The following is a 20,168-nucleotide window of genomic DNA, read 5'->3' on the forward strand; positions in this document are numbered from 1 at the left end:
TGCCGATGAAGAACCACAGAAAAAGGATGAAAGAAAAAGGTGGTCACTCTAGTCGATGGAAGAGATAATCACTGAGTTCACCATTTCCGAAAGAGCCCTATGGAAAGAAAATGAAGCATTGAAGGAAAACAACCTAAGGATGTAAAGGGAGCATTAAGACTGGATTCATACAATGAACCGGATGCTAAAGAAGAAACAGAGCAGGAGTGATCATCTGAAATAGAAGAACAGGGCATATAAAAATCAATTTCCTGCAGAGCCCAACATGCATCAGTTAGACCAGTTAGCTGAAGTGGCAGATCAGTTAGCTGTAGCTTCTGTAGCTAAAGGCAAGAACTGAAACTTTTTGAAAGAAATGAAAATTTTGTTGCATAGGGGGCATACAAAATCTTAGGTGTGGGGGAGATGTTGGGTTGTGTCTTAACCCATTTTGGCCATATTTTTTAATCACATTCCCTCCACTTTTGAGCCTATTTTCTATCCTACCTATCTATTTTCTACTCATTTTCCTATGTTTTGCCTAAAGTTTGCCATTAGATTAAAGGTATGTGGATTTATTATTAAAAACATCATTTTGTCTTTAATATTTAATTATTCTCTAGCTAAACTATTCGTTCACTTAATTACTCTCTAACTAGCTCCAAGCCCATGTGCAGGATCATTCCACTCGGCAATAGGATCAGTGTTGCGCCAAACTGCCAAGTTCCTAATTTCTAGCAGCGACCAGGATTTCCGCAGAGCGCTCCAGATTTCCTGCAGAAACTACGATTGTACGTAACCGTCCAGAATTCCTGCAGCAAAATCTGAGATTCGGCATGATGCATGCACGTTCTGGCTAAAACAAGACATGGGTTGAGGAGGGATTTCAATCCACATGGTTTCTATCCTATCAGCGTTTTTGATTTTGATTTTCCCTTTTGACCATGTCTAAAGCTCCGATCCACTTGGTTGCAACTGCTCTACATGGACGCACTCTTGAAATGTTATTTTGTCTAATCTATGCTTCCAGTCATAGATTGGACCTGTTCCAGCTTAGATCAGTTGATGTTGTTCTTTCTGTTTGGCTGCGGCCATATTTAGCATGTTCTTTTTACTACCAGCCACTTTTGGACTTGGCCCTTTGTATAAAAATAATAAGGATATGGAGGAAGAGCTTAGCGAGGGTTGTGTTTAGATTTATATTGTTGTGTGGCATCAAGCTTGTGATGTAACTTAACATTTTCACATATTAATACAAATTGCATGTTCTGCGCATTGTCCTGAGCAACTTTTCTTGTGTTTAGAGGGGTTGTGAGCAAGGGAAGGGCCCCCCTTCGCTCACAACACCCATGTATAATTATTTTTTGATTTATTTATGTTTCAGGTTTATTTTATCATGCTTTACTTCTAATTACAGTAATAAGATCATTACATAACCAATGTGTCATTTATAAATTAGTAGCACCTAGATGAATGGTTAAATTTCTGTTTATGGTGGCCATGTTAGAATGAATTCTAATTGTTTCCATTTCTGAGATTGCTGACGCGTGGTTTGCCTATATTCTTTCAAAATCAACAACAAGATCATGAGTTGTAGAGGGAGTGAATCCACTCTATAACATTTGCTACAAATTGGTCAATCAAAAGAGACTTGCATTATTTTATGTGATTTAGTAGTTAGAGATTTGACACTTCTAAGTATTTCACCTGCATATACTTTACTTGTATGTCATTAGTTTATCCTCCCAATTTGATAATTTATGTCTGTCAAATTAAGTTTATAATTTTCCCAACAGACACAAGCATCCCATACTTCCCACGAGTTTAAAACACATACTCGGTGGTCAAGTTTACATCAAAATGGAAACAATACCCCAACTATGAAAACAAGGCCAAAATATCATTGTTGCTTCAACAAATGATAGAAAACACATCATCGCAGCAATACATCATTTACAAAAATAAGGCCAAGCAATATTGTTGCTTTGACAAGTGATGGAAACACAACATCACTTTCAGAGTTTAAAATGCAACACAAAATAAGACCAGACATCATTGTTGCTTAACAAGTGATGGAAAACACGTCATCACTTTTACAATTTAAATGCAACAAATGATTTACAAAATCATGACCATGACAAGCTAACATATGTAGAAACCATTTTTCACTTATTGATGTGAATGGGTCATCCCCCTGTGGTGGTTTTGCTTGTCAAACAACCTTTTCAACTGGTTCATGTATCGATGCTTTTTCTTTAAGGCATTGCTTTGGATGGAGCTTCCAACACATGGCTCTTTGATGGCCACCTTTGTCACAATCAATGAAATAAATCTTCTTCCTCCAGATCTGCTTTACCTTATTCTTTGCTTACTATTGAGAGGGTCTTTCACGCCTCATCCTTTTGTGTGCTGCTATTCTTTTCCAGCACTCAACAGATGTATGGTTATGTAATCCACAAAAAGTACATGTTTTTTGATGCCATGCTTTATGTTCATCATTAACAACATGATTGTAATCGAAATGAACATTCAAATATTAAGACTGGTTATACCTTTCCTTCTTGTATCTGGTGTAAGTATTGCGATGAGAGTTTGCCTCAACTCTTTTCTTGCAATGGACACTACCATGGGCTGATGGTGATGTGTTCCCATCATTCTCTTTCCTTGACGATTTCAACAATGTCTCGGAAGCATCTGACACCCTTGAGAATTCTCCTTTAGTGTATCCCAAGCCTGCAAATCGAGGTTTTTGCTCAACATCCAATGGATGAGTTATGCCTTGGCTATTAACATAAAGTCCTTCTTCCTCCTTGTACCTCATCCTCGTAAGGAGCCTCATGTTGGTCCTTGTAATTGGTATCTCCACATTGCCAACAAAAATCATACTATGTGAAGATGATATTGACGGGAAATCAACATCCTTTACCTCCACTGTCGATTTGGAAAGAATTGATGAGGGCTTCTCATCATCTGTTATTGGTGGTTCGCTGGCTGTCATGGTGCATTCCCCAACTTCCTTCTCGACATACCCAAGTCTTGCTTGACAGGGTAATTCCTCTTCTTTGATGCCAAACTTGATCCAAGTTGACTCAACTCCCGGATTTAAGCAAGATCTTTTACTTAAGTGATGTTGTTAGAATTGCATTTAAAAGAGCATAAAGGAACATATATGAATGATGTAAAGAAGAGGGAACTTGACAAGAATCAGCAACATAAAACACAAGACGTTGATAACAGAGTTTGTCCAGTGTGGACTACAACTCTGGGCCCGGTGTTAAGATGGTGTTGGCCTCTTCATTTAGTACTAGAAAGGGTGAATATGTCCATGGAATATGTTTTTTTCATACAAGGATATGTGCCCTCTACATGAATGGAAAAGTCTCTCCATGAGACGTTTTGCTACAGGAACTATCACTCACAATAGATCTCCTATCAGCATGACATAAACTAACACATGGTGACGATGAGTATCACGGCATCATGGCATCAAAGGGATCTCCACCAAAGCACCCATGGTGACAGTGAATATCCTACCATCATGGCATCAAAGGGATGTCAATCAAAACATACATAATAATCCATGACAAATACATCTCACATGAAATACAAAGATTTTGCATCATACATCAAGCAGGAATCGAAACAACATAATACATCTCAGAGAAAATGATCAAAGAAGTACATGACAACAACACTCCATATACCTAAACTCTGATGTTGACTGAAGAATGGAATGCTCAACAGCTGGATTTGAATGCAGCATCGAAATCATGGCGTCGCATGCCATAAGATCGACTGTCCACACTCTGAAATCTGACACCGTCATTCCAATCTGGAAAATGGCTAAAAATAAAAGGATTAGCTACAAAAACTAACTGCATCACAGAATTTGTGTCGTCGAGAGGTGTCAAATCGACTATCCATTTTCCGAATTCTAACATTGAAAAAATTTGGGCCTATAGGAATCATTTAAATTCCCTCACAATTCTCCAAAGATTCCCTCATCCAGATTGATTGGAAATCTGTAACTCAAATTAGAAAACTGATCTCACCATTGAGATCCTTGCGAAATTCTAAGAAGAATGAATATAAAGTTGGCTGCATTCTAGATTTGGGAAATTTTAGCCTCCAAGAACTCTGGAAGATTCCCTCAAAATTCTTGAAGATTCTCCTCTGCTGGGAATCTGCAAATCTGCTGCAAAAAAGACGAATCCAACCTCGCCAACCTCGCCATTGCGTTTCCTATAAAAATATGAAATTAATGACTGTAAACTTGATTACATTATAAGAAAATGAATTTTACCTCCCCATGGAATCTCAAAAATTCCTCACAGCATCAAAAGATTCTTGTCTCAGAATCCGTGCCACATGGCACTGGGTCTTAGTTCCGCCTTGGGCTAGTGTGCGGTGCTCCACATTCCATCAGTTCTTCGTTCGTTCTCCCTCTTCCCCGTCAAATGACAATGAAGGGTTTATAAAAAAAATGTGTGCCGGAGATTTCAAAACTCAACCACCTAGCGTATTGGTTGGTCCGTCAGAGATATGGCGTTAGCTTCTGCACAAATCACGGGTTTGAATTCCCGAAACATCAATTTTGGCACCAAATTTTGTTTCATTTTAGCAAGGCGCGTTTAAGATTTCGTTGGTAACCGTTATGGTTTTTGTTTTGCTGGCCATTTTGGGTTGCGGTTTGTTGTGTCACATGGGGCCGCTTGGTGGGGGTCGGCCCACGTGGGCCGGGCGGGTTCAATCCCCGCCGGCTCCACCATTAATGCGATACGTTGTGTGTTACAACAACATTTCTATTAACATATGATTTTGTATTTTTAATATGGTTATAACCCCACTTTAAATAGCCATACGATTTTGTATTTTTACATTGTTTAATATGGTTATAAACATATTTTAAATGACCATATTAATGTATGCCTTGGGGTTTTTTTTAAGGATATGGTTTCTCTTTTTTCTTTTTTTTTAACCATATATTAATATGGTTTGTATTTTTACATTGTTTAATATGGTTATAAACATATTTTAAATGACCATATTAATGTATGCCTTGGTTTTGTTTTAGGATATGGTTTCTCTTTTTTAACCATATATTAATATGGTTTGGTATTAAAGTTATGTTTTGTATTTTATAATTTTTGTTTTTATATGGAATTTTTTAATATTATTTTCTTGTCTTTTTGTAGGGATAAGGAGCCAATGATTAGGGGACAAGTGTTATGGTCGATAGGCTACCATGCCGGTCCCACTTGCTGACTAGGATGCCATGTCGTGCACTGTGGGCCCCACTTTTTCCCTTGTCATGTCAAACTTTGAAGAGATCTATCTCCCTCATACGAGCTACGATTTGAGTGTCATTCACACCGTTGGAATCAGGGCGACAAGCACTTCGATCTGGTGCTGGTTTGGGAACAATCTGGCCACTTTGATTTTTGACCCTTTCTGAGTCCTTTGGGACTTCTGCATGTGTCTAGAGCCACTTTGATCACTGGTGGCGTGCATGTCGAACTGCAGTGTTGCTAAGTGATGGATGTCCTCTCAGTGTATCATAGCTTCACCTTTGCATGGTAAGGTGTGGGGAGTCTTCAATGGTCTTGGTGTTTGCTTGATGTTGCATGTGCACGTCACTCCTTCACTTGTACTTTGGCATACTTCATGTGTTTGTCCATTCGCGAACAAATTTCCTCGCATGCATTCCTCATTTGTTCATTCACGAACAAATCTCCTTGCATTCATTCCTCGTTCGTCCGTTCATGAAATAATATCCTTGCTTGCATTCCTCGTTTGTCTGTTCGCGAATGAATCTCCTCGCATGCTCTCCTTGTTCATCCCATTCATTGTCGCGTCATGTCTCATCCATGTATTTATATCTGAAATCACTCATAACAAGACGACATCAAATCCAAAAATTTGCTAGTCTACCATGATGCATTTTCATTTGCTTTCATATGCATGTGATCGAGAGAGAGCACAAGCCTCTGAAACTGCACAAGGCAAGTTTCAAACCGGGATGTGGGCTCTGGGCACTGCTGGTGAAAATTGCACAGTGGTCACTTTGAGACTGAGATGGACAATCAGGATCAGCAGTGACCGTCCACAGGATTTGGCTTGGATGGAGAGCAGATCTGCGCAATTTTCTCAGGGAGGCAGTGCAGGCAGTAGAGGGAGAGTGGTAACAAAAACTGTGCAATTTCTTTAGGGAGCTAGTAGCAGGCTGCAAGAGTGTTGCTGACAAAAACTACACAACTTTTATGGGGAGTTGGCAATGGGCTACACAAGTTCTGCTGGAAAAAACTGTGCAATGCTGGGAGGCTAGCCTGCTAAACATCCTTGTGCAGTCTCTGAGCTAAGCGGGATACTGGGCAATTGGGGAACTGCTCATGAAAACTGCGTAGTTTTTTGGGTGAGCAGTAGGTCGGCTGACTAGATGACTGGCTGGAAAAACTACACAATTTTTTGAGGGAGACAGTGATGGACACAGGGTCTCTATCGAGCATGTCTGTACAGTTTCTTCAGTCAGTGGAGAGGGCATGCTTTGCATCTTTTGTGCAATTTTTAGGGGAGTGAGTCCCAAGATCATTGCCCGGTAAAACTCTCTGGTTGACCAACTAGAGGCCCAGTTGTTGTGCTTGCGGCATCGCATATTGAAATGGCTTACCGGGAAACTTTTGCATTGTTTTAGGTGATAGTCAGTCGATTCGATTCCAGGGTTGTGCAATACTAACTTCCTAGGAGACATCCTTAAGGTCTATGTAATTCTGGGCAGCAGTACATAATCACTGAGAGTTGAAACTGCAAAATGAAGCTTAGTGGGTGTTCGACTATTGGAGGATGGTATGGTCGACAAAGCTTCAACCAAATGACCAAGTGTATGAATGAGGGACTTAGTACATGCATGAACTTGTGAACACACACTCAACATGACTTAACAACAAGATACCTCATACCAACAAGAGAACATACACTCAGTGTGACTGATCGATGATGTGAGCGATAAGCGCGACACTTGTGATAGATCATTGAACGACTGTGACGATGCTTGCACGATAGTGCATACAACTTCATATGTGAGTGCGATGGATGTTTACATAGCAGACACAACTTGTACACACGAAGGTGAACCTTGTGCATGGCTAGAACGTGACTGCAAGCATGACATTGTGACCAACATGAAAAAAGATGTTCATTGAACGGTCAAGCGAGGAGGGTTAAAAGACTGAGGAAGAGCTCACAAGATGAGACCGAGTGGTTGCAAACATCGAGGAAAAACCCAAGGAAGGCTCCGAAATTGGATGCAGGCCAAAATTTTGGAGGGTGTTGCAGCTGCTACAACACATGAAAATATGTGTCTCTTCACCTTCCTTTTCTCCTACTTTCCTTTATTTCTCATACATAAATGCCAATTAATGCCTATTTTCCTTTGCCAATGGATTTGCCAATTTCCATAGCCATTAATAAACCGAAATTGATGCCCAATATAATGCTTTGCCCAATATTTATCTTGGAATATATGTCCCATGACCTTGGTATTATTTTTCCTTTATTAACTTATTACATGAATTTTTAACCCGGTGTTGTTAGAAACCCCTCCCCCTTATGGTAACACTGTCCTCAGTGTTTTATGACACCTATGACTAGAAAACTATTGAAAAGGAAAACATATTACGTATGGAGCTTTATAACATAGCTCGATACAATATTTACAATGAAATTCACTGCAAACCATGACCAACATGAAAAATATGACAATCATACCGCTTATTGGAGATTTATAACACAACTCATCATGATATCTACAACCATACACATATATACATATACCAAAACTCATTTTCTTGACCCAAAAAATAATGAAGGAAACAAATCCTGCATCTAATCAACCATCTCCCATGTAGCATCATCAAGCCAAAAGTGTTTCCTCTGCACCTTAACTTTCTCTATTATTCGATTCTAGAGCATGAATTTTTTCCACTACAATATGCATATGGTTCTAGATGGATTTTTCCCTCTTGTTCCACTTATAGTATAAACCAGTCAATAACATGATCAACATCTTGGACATATCTCTTAAGAAATGAAACATGGAAAACATCATGGACTTTCACTATCAGAGAAAATGCAAGTCGGTAGGCCATTGGTCCAATCCTCTCAAGGATCTCAAAAGGTCCACACTAGCAAGGTACCAACTTGGCACATGACCCAATCCTCAAGGAGATCCTCTTGGGCTTGATGTGCAAGTACACATGCTCCCCAACCTGAAACCTGTTAAATACCATGTGCTAATATGCATAAATCTTCTATCTGTCTTGTTCTTCCTTCAAATTCCTCTTAATGATCTACATTTCTTATTCCATCTCTGCCAACATATCCAGTCCAATCAATACCTTATTCACTAGATCACTCTAGTTGATAGGAGTATTACAACTCTACCCGTAAAGAGCCTCAAATGGACTCATCCCCAAGGGCTCCTGATACCCATTATTATATCCAAACCGTACTAGTGGAAGATGTTGCAACACTTTTTGATTTTGGTAAGTTAGCAAAAATTGAAAATATATTTTAAGAAAATGTTAAGTTAGGATATGGATAAAAAGAATAAAGAAACAAAATGTTAGGAATATTTTGATGAATAAGTCCATATCAAATAAAATGTTAGAATAGATGCCCTAAAAAAGGAAGGCAAAAAATAAAATGTTAGGTTAGAAATAAAAGAAAAAATAATAAATCCTGGAAGTGTTGCACATACAAATGCCACTACTTTTAGTCAATTTTATTTTTGCAAATAAAGTTGTGTGAAGATTGTTTAAATGGCACACTAGTTCATACAATCCAATCGTAAAGTTTAATCATGATTGGATTGTATTTAAATTGTTTCTTAATAGGTAGCAAATAAAATTGGCTCAACAGTTTAATCTAAGCCAATGGAAGTAATAAGGGATAGAAGTAGATTAATCATTAAAAGGAAAATGTTGAATTGCTAGTCTAAATGCACTCAGGTGACAAAGATTGCAAAAAATGTTAGGAGAGTTAAGGGTAGGTAGAGAAATGAAATAAAATTGGAGCATGATAGGATTTTTATCCTAAGTCAAATCATTAGATATATGTGCATATAAAAAATGGTTTTAATTAACCATTATTTGTTAAACCTCAACGTTATTCATCTTTATCCATTGATTCCCTTCGGACTCCACACCTGTCACATCCATCATATCTTTTCAACCCCACCATCACCTTCTACCTCACTTAATTAAAATCCCCCCATTTTCCTTTCATCCTTTGCATCTCCCTCCGATCTGACAGCCTAAATTGTTCCTCGGCCCACCCTTGCCATCCAAACGTTATCGGCGGGGGCAGGGGTTCAAAGTTGGCATTTTTAGAAACCATCCCCCGAAACAGCCAACCTCTGCTCCTAGTTATTCGGGACTTAAAATCCCAAACCACTTACTGCTCGAACTCACTCTCGAACGCGGTTTTCAACCTCCTCCATCCCCGCCGCTCCCACGTCATCGTCTACAACAACACCCCGTCACTTCCTCTATCCCATCATCCTACATGGACCAATCTTCCACCTATCTGCCCGTTATCCATTTAATTCGCCACACATGCAAATGAATATTCCATTGATTGGTTTCTCAGTCCCGTTGGAGAATTAATAGGAATTTAGTCGTTGATTAACAAAACCACTCCATTTTATGCCTTATAAACCCTGTTCTTTCATAAAAACCGTTACAAAGTGCATTCCCGTAAGTCAATTGATCACTGGATACTTGCAACTTACAACCAAAACCACAAGTTCACCATTCAAGCCATTTTTCTGTCCTGTTCCAAGTAAGCCAGCATCCAAGTTCACTCAATCTTTTTCAATTACACTTTTTTTCTATTATCACAGTGTTTTAGCCAAATCCTTCCCATTTATGTCACTTTTAGTTAGTAATCTAATCAACAAAATTCCTCCTAAGGGAAAGGAAGTTGTAGAAACCCAAAATCCTCTCATTCCTCCTCAAGTTGATTTCCATCATCTTGCCTTGGTCGATAGAGACTGTAAAATCCTTGAGTCCTTGTCTGAATTTGACTTGGTTGAGATCTATTGCTAGATGAAGGACCAATTCATCAATCAAACTGATGAAATTGGACTTCGAGATTCCCATATTACTCATTACATCTTCCCTCAGATCCACAGAGCACCTGAATTTGTCAGAAAATGCCATTTAGCTTATGATCCCAGTCAAAGAGCTATTATCTCACCTATAGGAGAAATCTTGTGCTCCATCAATGCTTAATCCATTTACCAGATGTTGCAGGCCCCAACTATTGTGCCAACTACTCCTTTTTCTAATGAAAGCCTAAAAGAATCCTATCAGAAGATGGATTTCACTAAAAGAGCTCAAACCCTGGAAATTTTCCTAGCTATAGATAGCCATCTGTGTAAAAGAAACCCTCCCTATGATTCATCTATATTCCAGACAAAACAAAGACAATTACCACCATGCTCTCTTATCTCCTTTGTTACTATTCTGATAAATATGTAGATGAAGCCATCATTGGTTTCTTGTCTATCTTCTCTGCTAGTTCCAAACCCAATGTTCTTTTTAACTTTAGTCAATTTCTAGTTGAGACCATTCATGAACAATTTGTCCAGTTCAATACTGAAGAAGTATTCAAGCATGCTTCAGTACTTATATACCTTTTTATCTATTTTCAGGGAGACAAGTTTCCATTCACTTTGTAGAAGTTATATGAAGAAGGGAACCAACAAAAGGTTATCTTTTGGACTTCTACGGGAATGAAGGAGAAAGAAGAATTTTCATATAAACAGTTCATAGAATTGTTTGTTCATCCAGCCATTAATCTTATTAGCAATACTCCAGGACCAAGGATTAGTGATGAAATTGTAAAAGTCTTGCAACTAGTTGATCAAGCCACAATAGGAGATTGGTATCTTACCAAAATTATACAGAGATTAGAATCTTTGGCTATGAGCTTCCACCTTTCAAGCTGCCTAAGTACCTCCCTATAGAATATATTAGGCAAAGGCTCAATGTAGATGGACTGCATTTTGTGGCTGCAAAGAAGAAATCACAGTTTAAGCTAATAGCTCAAGTTGGTCCATTCATCTGTAACACTAGATCAGCAGGAGAAGAAGCAGACAAGTTATTGAAAGAGATGAAGTTTGGCCTCAGCTTTACTTGGTCTTATGACCCAATGGGAGTGATTTCAGAACTAAGAGTAGAAAATAAATTTACTCCATATCATCACATAACCAGGCCTAAGATTGAACAAAACAAAAATTTGTTAGAATGGAAGGAAAACACCCTTCAAGAAGCTGAAGAATAGGAAGTCTCTAATTCAGATATACAAACTCCACTTTCACAAGAAAAGACAGCCAAACGAGAAAGGTAAGAACAGTCATTCCCTACAGAAGAAGCATCAAGTAAAGGCTTTAGAATTGTACATAGAAAGAAGAGGCCTAAGATCTCTTTGAAAGTCAGTGCAACTAATGAGTCATGGAAAACAACATTTGATGGACTTGGAGAGACATCTCTTTTCACATAGTCTGGTGGACAGTCTACTCAGTATCCTACTCATTCCACCACATCTCATGAAGAGAGGTGATTCATATCAGTGAAGGTGGGAAGAAGGATAAAGAAGATGATATTTTTCATGTTTTCAGTGAAATTAAGAAGAAGAATGAGGAATTAAGGTTAAACACTTATACTCAATTCTAGAAATGTTCTTCTAGTTCTCAAGCCAGACTTCTTCCAGTCTTTGACTCTGAAAAGGGTAAGATACAGATGGCTTTCTTACAAGCTCAGATTCCACAACCCAGAATTGCTACACATTACCAGAAGCAAGCTTCCTTTAAATTAAATGTTAAATATGTACATCCAATTAACCAAATTGAGATGCAAAAACAGATTGACTAAATGATTTCTTCCACTTTAACTAACACTGCCATGAGTTTGTCTAAGATGCAAGTTACCTTGGCTAATATACAGTCATAGCTCAAGCTTGAGAAAGTTTCCTCATTGGCAAAAGACACCAAGATCAAAGCTTTGGAAGATCTGGTTCTGAAGATGGGATATGATCCCTCTAATATAAAGGCTGCAGAATAAATTGTCAAGAAGAAAAATGTTGAGATTTCAGCATTAAGGAAGCAACTCAAATTTCCAGCTTCAGAGGACCCAATGATTAAAGAAATTTAAGAAACCGAGACTTAGAAATTAGGGATGATGAAACTCATTATGGACCAAAATCTACAAATAAAACAGATGAAGGAACAAACTAAAAAGCTTGTCAAAGAGAAAGAGGAAGCTGTGAAAAAGGCCAATGTTCCAATGGATGTAGTTCCTCTTACAACAATCTCTATAACTACAATTTCTGCCTAAAGAACAACAACAACCACAAGTATAACAGAAGGAGCTGAACATCTTGCTAAAGTCGTTCAGAACCTATCTATTCAGACAGAGGAAATCAAGAAATTGCAGGATCAGCTGAAGACACTACAACACATGAAAGCAGTTGTAGACAGCTCACATGTAGCTGAGTTGCAGAGGGCAAGAGGTCAAATTGAGGTATTGCAGAAAGAAGTCAAAGACTCTTACCTCAGAAATATGCTGGGTTTAATAAAGGAGATTATATGGGAAGAGATCATTGAATCAATCAAAGATATCTAGCCTTATATCAGAGTAATTGTTTATCAAAAAGACTTGTTGGAAAAATCTCAAGAAGTTATTGAAACAATCTCAAATCAACTTGAGGAAAAGCCAAAAATAACCACTGATATAATCAAGTTTCTGAATTCTAAAGACAATTTATGAGCTTCAAGAGTTGGGTATTGATGATAGGACAATAGCCATACTGGAAATGAAGAAATTTATTACAAAGAAAAATCTCATTCTTCAGTTGGAGGAAAAGTGCAGAAGCATTAATGTCATAGTCCAACGTTTTTTCAGTAGGCTGGAACCCTTGACCAGCAAGGGTTTTCTCTCCATATTTGTGATACATGATAAGTTAATGCCTATTAAAGACTATGTTCGCTAGCTTACAGAGGTCAAGACCAGTGCAACTACAGTTTCAAATATAAAGGGTACAATAACACCAAGGCTTGTGGTGAAGTCCCTTTGATATACCTTTTTCATCCTTAATGAAATTAAACACATATTTTTAGTAAAACCTACTTTTACTAAATATACATAAATGGATGAGGTTTATCGAAGGGTAACTAAGTTATCTATCCCAGATAATAAATGCTGGGACAGTTAACTGATTTACTTGACTGAAAGAAAGATCAACAAAATTAAGCATTTTGGGGAACAATCATCAAAAGGTCAACAACATTCAGAATTTTGAGGAATAGTCATCAATAGTTCAACAACAAAATATTGACAGATCGACTATCAGTTCATTTTCCTGATTTTATGTTAAGCTATTTTTGTAAAAGATTTTAATATATTTTCTTAACACTCAACTTGTATAAATGACTCTCTTCTATGAGTTATCAAAGGTGGTACCTTTCATAAGAAATTTTGTAAAAGCATTGATGTACAAGTTGTTTCTAAATCACTGATAATAAAGAAAAGGATTCTGAATTTGGTCTCAGACAGTTTCATTTTCTTCTATAAGTTTTTCATGTGTTTCATTCATTTTGTTTATTCTTCATGTGTTTAAATTTTACAGAGATATCAGGTGAGAATAAATGTGTTACAGTTATTCTTAAAATTCATTTCTGAAGTTATTATCATAAAGAGACTGAGACATTGGACTGTATGTCTGAAAGGCTACCTCTAAATCATAAAATTGTTAACATCTTATGTAATCTTAAGCATAGTTTGTTTAACTTTTGAACATTGGACAAAGGTTTTCCACTTATGATAATTTATCTTTTTGTCTGAAATCTAAATTAATCATATCTCCTTACAATTCTTTCTACACACTTCATAAATTCAAATCACTGTGTGAAGTTAAAAAGTAGCCCTTTTATTATCTATTAGTACTATCTAAAAGAGTTAATACATCATTCTTACATTTTGTCTATGTATTGTTCCTCCATAGAAAACCAAAACCAAAACCCCCAAAAGAAATATCTTAGATGCTTTGGCATGATTAATTGACTGTTATCATCTCAGAGGAACAACAAAAGATAATCCTCCCACATCTGCTTTTGATCCATGACATATAGTCTCAACATGCCCTCAAGAATCATGTTGACCCTCTTTGTCTGTACATCTTTCTGTGGATGATAAGTTGTACTAAAAGCAAACTTTGTCCCTAAACTTGCAAAAATCTATTTCTTAAACTTCGAATTAAACTTGGCATCTCTATGAGATATGATATTCTTAAGAACATAATGAAACCTCAATATCTCCTTGATGAAAATCAGAGCTGTTGTGACTGGTTGAATTATTATACTTAACTACAATGAACTGAGCTACCTTAGTTAACTTTTCAACCAAAACCATGATTGAATCATGTTGCTTCGATGTCCTTGGAAAACCTATAATGAAGTCCATGGAAATGATCTCCCATTTCCACTCTGGAATCATAATTGATTATAATAAACCACCTGGATGCTTACACTCTGCTTTTACCTGCTGAAAATCCAAACATCTAGAAACAAACTTAGCCACCCCTTTCTTCAAGTTATACCAATGGTATAACTTATTAATAACTGTCAATGTCTTCGATATCCTTAGTGACCTAACTACGGCTTGACATGAAAATCCCTCAATATAAGCTTCTTGAGCTCACTTTCATATAGGTACATAAATCTTGTTCTTGAATCTGACCAATCCGTCTACTGAGAGATGATATTCCTCATGCATATTACCTTCACCTTGTTGCTATAACTTTTGCCTCAACTACTGATAATTGTCATCATGTTGTTCTGCCCGCAAGACCCACTCCTCCAAATTTCTCCCATATAAACTCACTTCTACAATATGATTCATCTAAAATCTCCTACTGAGAGCATCTACAACCTTGTTCTCCTTTCCCTTGATATACTTGATCTCGAAATCAAACTCACTGAGAGTAGACAACCATCTAGATTTCTTGGAATTTAGATTAGGTTGGTCAAACCAGTACCTCGGTCCACTATGATCATTCATCATAATAAACCTCCTGCTAAGAAGATGATGTCTCCACATCTTCAAGTCATGAATGATAGCTTCCAACTGAATATCATGCGTCACATAGTTCTTCTTGTGCTCATTCAACTTACCTTACTCATAGCATACCACTTATCCATCTTGCATCAAGACTCCACCAAGTCCTCTCTTGCAAGCATCTGGACAAACCACAAACTCTTTATGAGGCTCTGTGATCTTCAAGACTACAACATTTGTAAGCAAATGCTTCAGCTACTGAAAGTTAGTTATATACTCTTCAGTCCATTCAAACTTGTTTCCTTTTCGCTACAATGATGTAATAGGATAGAAAATCTGAGAGAAGTTGTGGATGAACCGCTTGTAATAGCCTAGTAGTACCATGAATGATATAACCTTATCCACATTCCTAGGAGTTGCCCACTCTAGGAAAGCTTTGATCTTTTCTGGGTCCACTGCTATAACTTCCTTGGAAATAACATGCCCCTAGTAATGATAGTATTTTTGAAATAAACTACACTTTCTAAGCTTGGCATACAATTGATGCTCTCTCAACAATATTAACACTACTTCCTGGTGTTATGCATGTTGTTCCTCTTTCTTAGAATATATCAATATATCATCAATGAACATTATTAGAAATACGTCCATATAAAGACGAAACACATTTTTAATCAAACACATGAATGTAGTTGGAGCATTAGTAAGACCAAATGGAACCACTATAAACTCATAATTCCCATAACTAGTATGGAATGCAACTTTGTAGATGTCCTCTTCTTTGATGCATACCTAATGATATCCTGATCGCACGTCAATATTTGAGAACATTATTTCTCCCTTCAACTGATCAAAAAAGTCATCAATCTACGACAAAGGATACATGTCCTTGATCATCGCCTTATTGAACTTCCTGTAGTCAATACACAACCTCTTATTCAAAAAAAACATTGGTGCACCCCAAGGCGACACACTTGGCCTTGTCACCCCAAGGCGACACACTTGGCCTTGTGTATCCTTTATCAAGCCTTTCCTTAAGCTACAACTTCAATTCCACAAACTTTGGAGTGTTGATCTTGTGAGGTGTCTTTGTTGATGGTGCTACTCCTGGTACTAACTCAATAGAAAAGTCCACTTCCTTGTGAGATGGTAACCCTGAAATATCCACTAGAAACACATCATGAAATTGTAACTTGCTAAAATGGATAATTCATCAATACTTTAGCATCCTCAACCTCCTTCCCCTTATCACTAGAAACATGAATTGCAAACAATACACACCCTTTTTTGCAATTGTTCTTTTCCTACATAGTTGTACCATCCTCATTGATGTAGGATTCTTCTTACCCTACATGACTCTCTTCTCGCCATCATCATCCAAGCACTCAATATCCTTCTCGTAACAATCTACCTTAGTAATGTGAAGATACAACCAATCCATGCCCAAAATCATGTTGTATGAACCCACTAGAAGCACATTTAAATGTGTTTATGTAGACATATTATTCAACTTAAATGCACAAGCTCTCACCTAATGATGAAGTCTATTTTTGGTCCCTGTAGCCAACTTCACCAACCAAGACTCTGCATGCACTTCTTTACTCAAGCCAAACTTATCCACTAGGTTAGGATTAACATAAATATAATTATATCCAGGATCAATCAAAATGGAAACAACTCAATCACAAATCTTACCTTCCATCTCAATAATGGATGCCTAGTGATCTTCCTTCTTGTTATCAAATTCTACATAAATTTGTGGAATGATATGTCTAACATCCCCAACTATTTTCACCTCTTGAACACTGTATATCTGATGCCTTCCACCCTGGTAGAATAGATAATTCTTCTTGTGATGATCCTTGCCACATATCCAACACTACAACAGTTCTCTACCACTACCCTTATTCTGCTACTCTCCAGGATGAGGTCCATGTCCCTTGTCAACTCTGTTAAACTTCTTGTAAGGAGCCACATTTTCTTGCTCACCTACATCCTGAGGTCTTTCCCACTTCATAGGCCATTTTCCATTTCTCTTGTCATTTCCTTTCCAGTCATGCTTATGATAAACTTGCACTTTGACTACTCATAATAGTTCTTAAACTCGCCAATGACTTCCTCCAATGACCGAGACTCATCATACTCAATATGATCCTTGAATGATAATGGAAGTCCACTAATGAATATTTGAACCTTTGTCTTCTCATCCTTAAGATATGGCACATACCTCAACAAATCTAAAAACTTAATCATGTACTCTTCATATATCAGAGTCCCTATCTTCAAATTGTAGAACTCCTTAGCATTTCCATCATAATATTTCTCTGACAAGTACTTCTTCCTGAAGAGTCTTTTGAACTCATGCCAACTCAACTCCTTTGTCCCAATGCCTCTAACACACTTCACATCTTTCCACGAAATATTTTCCTTTCCCTTGAGACTGAAAATAACTATCGTGGCCTTCATGATCTCTGTGAAATCATACAACCTGAAGAACTTCTTGTTAACGGGAAAAGTGTCTATTCAGAATGACCCTATCCCACTGAGGTGTGACAGTGACCTCAGAAGCAAACAGGGAAACTACTTTCGTATTCTCCTTTATGAACTATAAACGAAGAGGAATAGGATGAACCAACCTGTGTCTTGCGCTAGTCCTTTGATCCAATCTCTCTCCTCTTTGACAGCTTCCAGCTACCTACTCCCTTACTTGCCCAGCTTCACCAAGTTCCTGTAAGATCACAGAAGAAGGAAACTACACAAAGACATGGATTTATATTCATAAATAGCTTAGGATCAGATTTAAGCTAAACATACAAATGTAAACAACATCAATGATATACAAGCATGTAGGAGAAACTCAAATAGTTTTATTGATAAAACAAGAAGATCCAGGAGGAGTTACAACCGATGATTCCTAATCCAGCATCAACCTCCTAGCATAGAATCCCCTCTTCACCTCCAACAAAGCATAAATCACCCAATACTCTGATATCTATCTCAAAACCAACAACAATTCTCTGCAATGTACAAAATTCCAGCCTCTGGATCTCTTGGTGAGGGATCCATATATAGATGTATGCAAAGAGGATGAGTCAGCTCATGAATTGATTAGTGGCTTCTCTCTGTCAGTTCTTGCTTCCACTTGGAGACTGAGAGCCTCTTACTCATCACTGGTCGAATTCAGTGAGGCAAGTGTCATTGGGGAAGATTCTGGAAGCTTCCATTGTCTCTCCACCTCGTGGAATGACTCTGCCACTTGTCATTTCCCACTCAACGCACCCTGGTAGTGCATTTAGGTGCGTTGCAACGCACCTAGCTAGTGTATTTGGGTGCTTTGCAACGCAACTAGCTAGTGGAGCAGCTGAAATGATCCTGATTTGACTAGTTCTGAGCAGTTTCTGGTGGAGAACTTCTGGGAGAAGCTGTAATTTGTTGACCTTGTTTCTTTAGGAGCTGGAAAAACACTTTTAGGGACTTAGGATCCCTTGGTTTATGGACATTTCATGCTTAGAGCTGTAAGGCACAAAAATGTCTATAACAGTTGCCCCCTAAAGTATGAGGCCGTTTATTGGGTGAAATGCTTTATTAGGAGGATCCGAAGTTCTTCCAATGCTGGGAGGAGACCTGTAATAAGATACAATACAATACATTATCTTCATACTGTTTTCATGATCTAGCTGAGGCGGGCATTCCCATGCTCAGTCTTTATAAATTCATTTTCATGTACATAGGATAGACAATCGTCTGATGGTATACTGATGATTCTGATGGAGTCATCATCCTTTTGGTAGGATGATTATCTGTGCTGCAATGTTGTACATTTCAATGTCTTTATTTTCCTGAATATATATCGCAGCCCGGATGGATGAAACTATATCCGGCGTCTTCAATCTCGTCCAATCTTCACTTGAAGTACAAGTCGATTCATGTGAGAAATGTTTTGAAGTCGAACATGGAAAGACATCGCTTGATTACCAGTCAATGATGTAAACTGTTAACAAGCGAGAGAGGAATCACTGATAATGATAATGACCCTCAAGGTATTGCAGTACAATTCACGTGGTGTGAATAAAGGACTTGGCGTCGAACACCACGCAAAATCTTTCGGTCGAAGGTCATTGATGTATACCTGTCGCCGGAAGTGAGAAACTTGCCATTGAGGCATGCAAGCTTCAAAGTACCGAAGGGGTTGTTCCTAGATCAACTTCTTGGATAATGAGCTGATGTCGACAAGAAGCGATCCGTCAAAGGAGGGCCTTAATGAATCCCACATCAATGACACGGAACGGAGCAAATGATTTTGATGGAGGTGAAAACGATTTGATGATATATGGTTCAGGGTGGCGGTCATGAAGGAATGAAGTATAATGTATGGTAGTGGATGGGACACCGGTGACTTCTCTGGATGACTTCTCTTGAACATGTCAGCGACACTTATGTGATGGATTGGTAGCATTTACCCCAAATGTGGATGGTACGGCGTGACCATGGTGATGTGACCGGTGGATGAAACAACCCAACCCGACTCAGGCATGGAGTGGAAGTGTCATGTTCAAGAGCGACTTGCTACCAATAAAGTTTCTTTGAGTTTTCTTCCCAATTTTTCCCCAGTCATTGCTGACCAGTACCTCTTTATTTTTGTCAAGCTTGAGGAGGATAACATATGCTTGTTCTATAATTTTCCCTTCGGGCAAACCCATCGCTATGTTTTAACGAGCCTAGCGATAGTGAAATTCGTTCTCGCCTAAAGACAAGTTTGTCGCTATTAATCTTTTTAACGAGTCTAACGACAAAGATAACTCGGTCCTTTTCATTTTTAGAGAGTCTGAAAAGGTACGTAAAGGTAACTCCAAAATTCCTTTTTCGTCATCTAATCCCTTAAGTCCGAAAAAGTATAAAACAATACAGAAGGGATGAATTTTCGATTAGCTTTAACGAGCCAAACAAAACAAGCGCTCGATCTTTTTGTGCAATAATCCCTCAGGTCCAAAAACATTAAAATTTAGAGGAGGGATAGCACTTCCTGTCGCTTTAACGAGCTGGAAGGCCAAAACTCGACAATCTTTTCATATTTTA

This window comes from Pinus tabuliformis, chromosome 1_2, assembly GCF_031772625.1.
Source record: "Pinus tabuliformis cultivar Carrire ecotype Pingquan chromosome 1_2, CPIR1, whole genome shotgun sequence".
Taxonomy (NCBI): Eukaryota; Viridiplantae; Streptophyta; class Pinopsida; order Pinales; family Pinaceae; genus Pinus; species Pinus tabuliformis.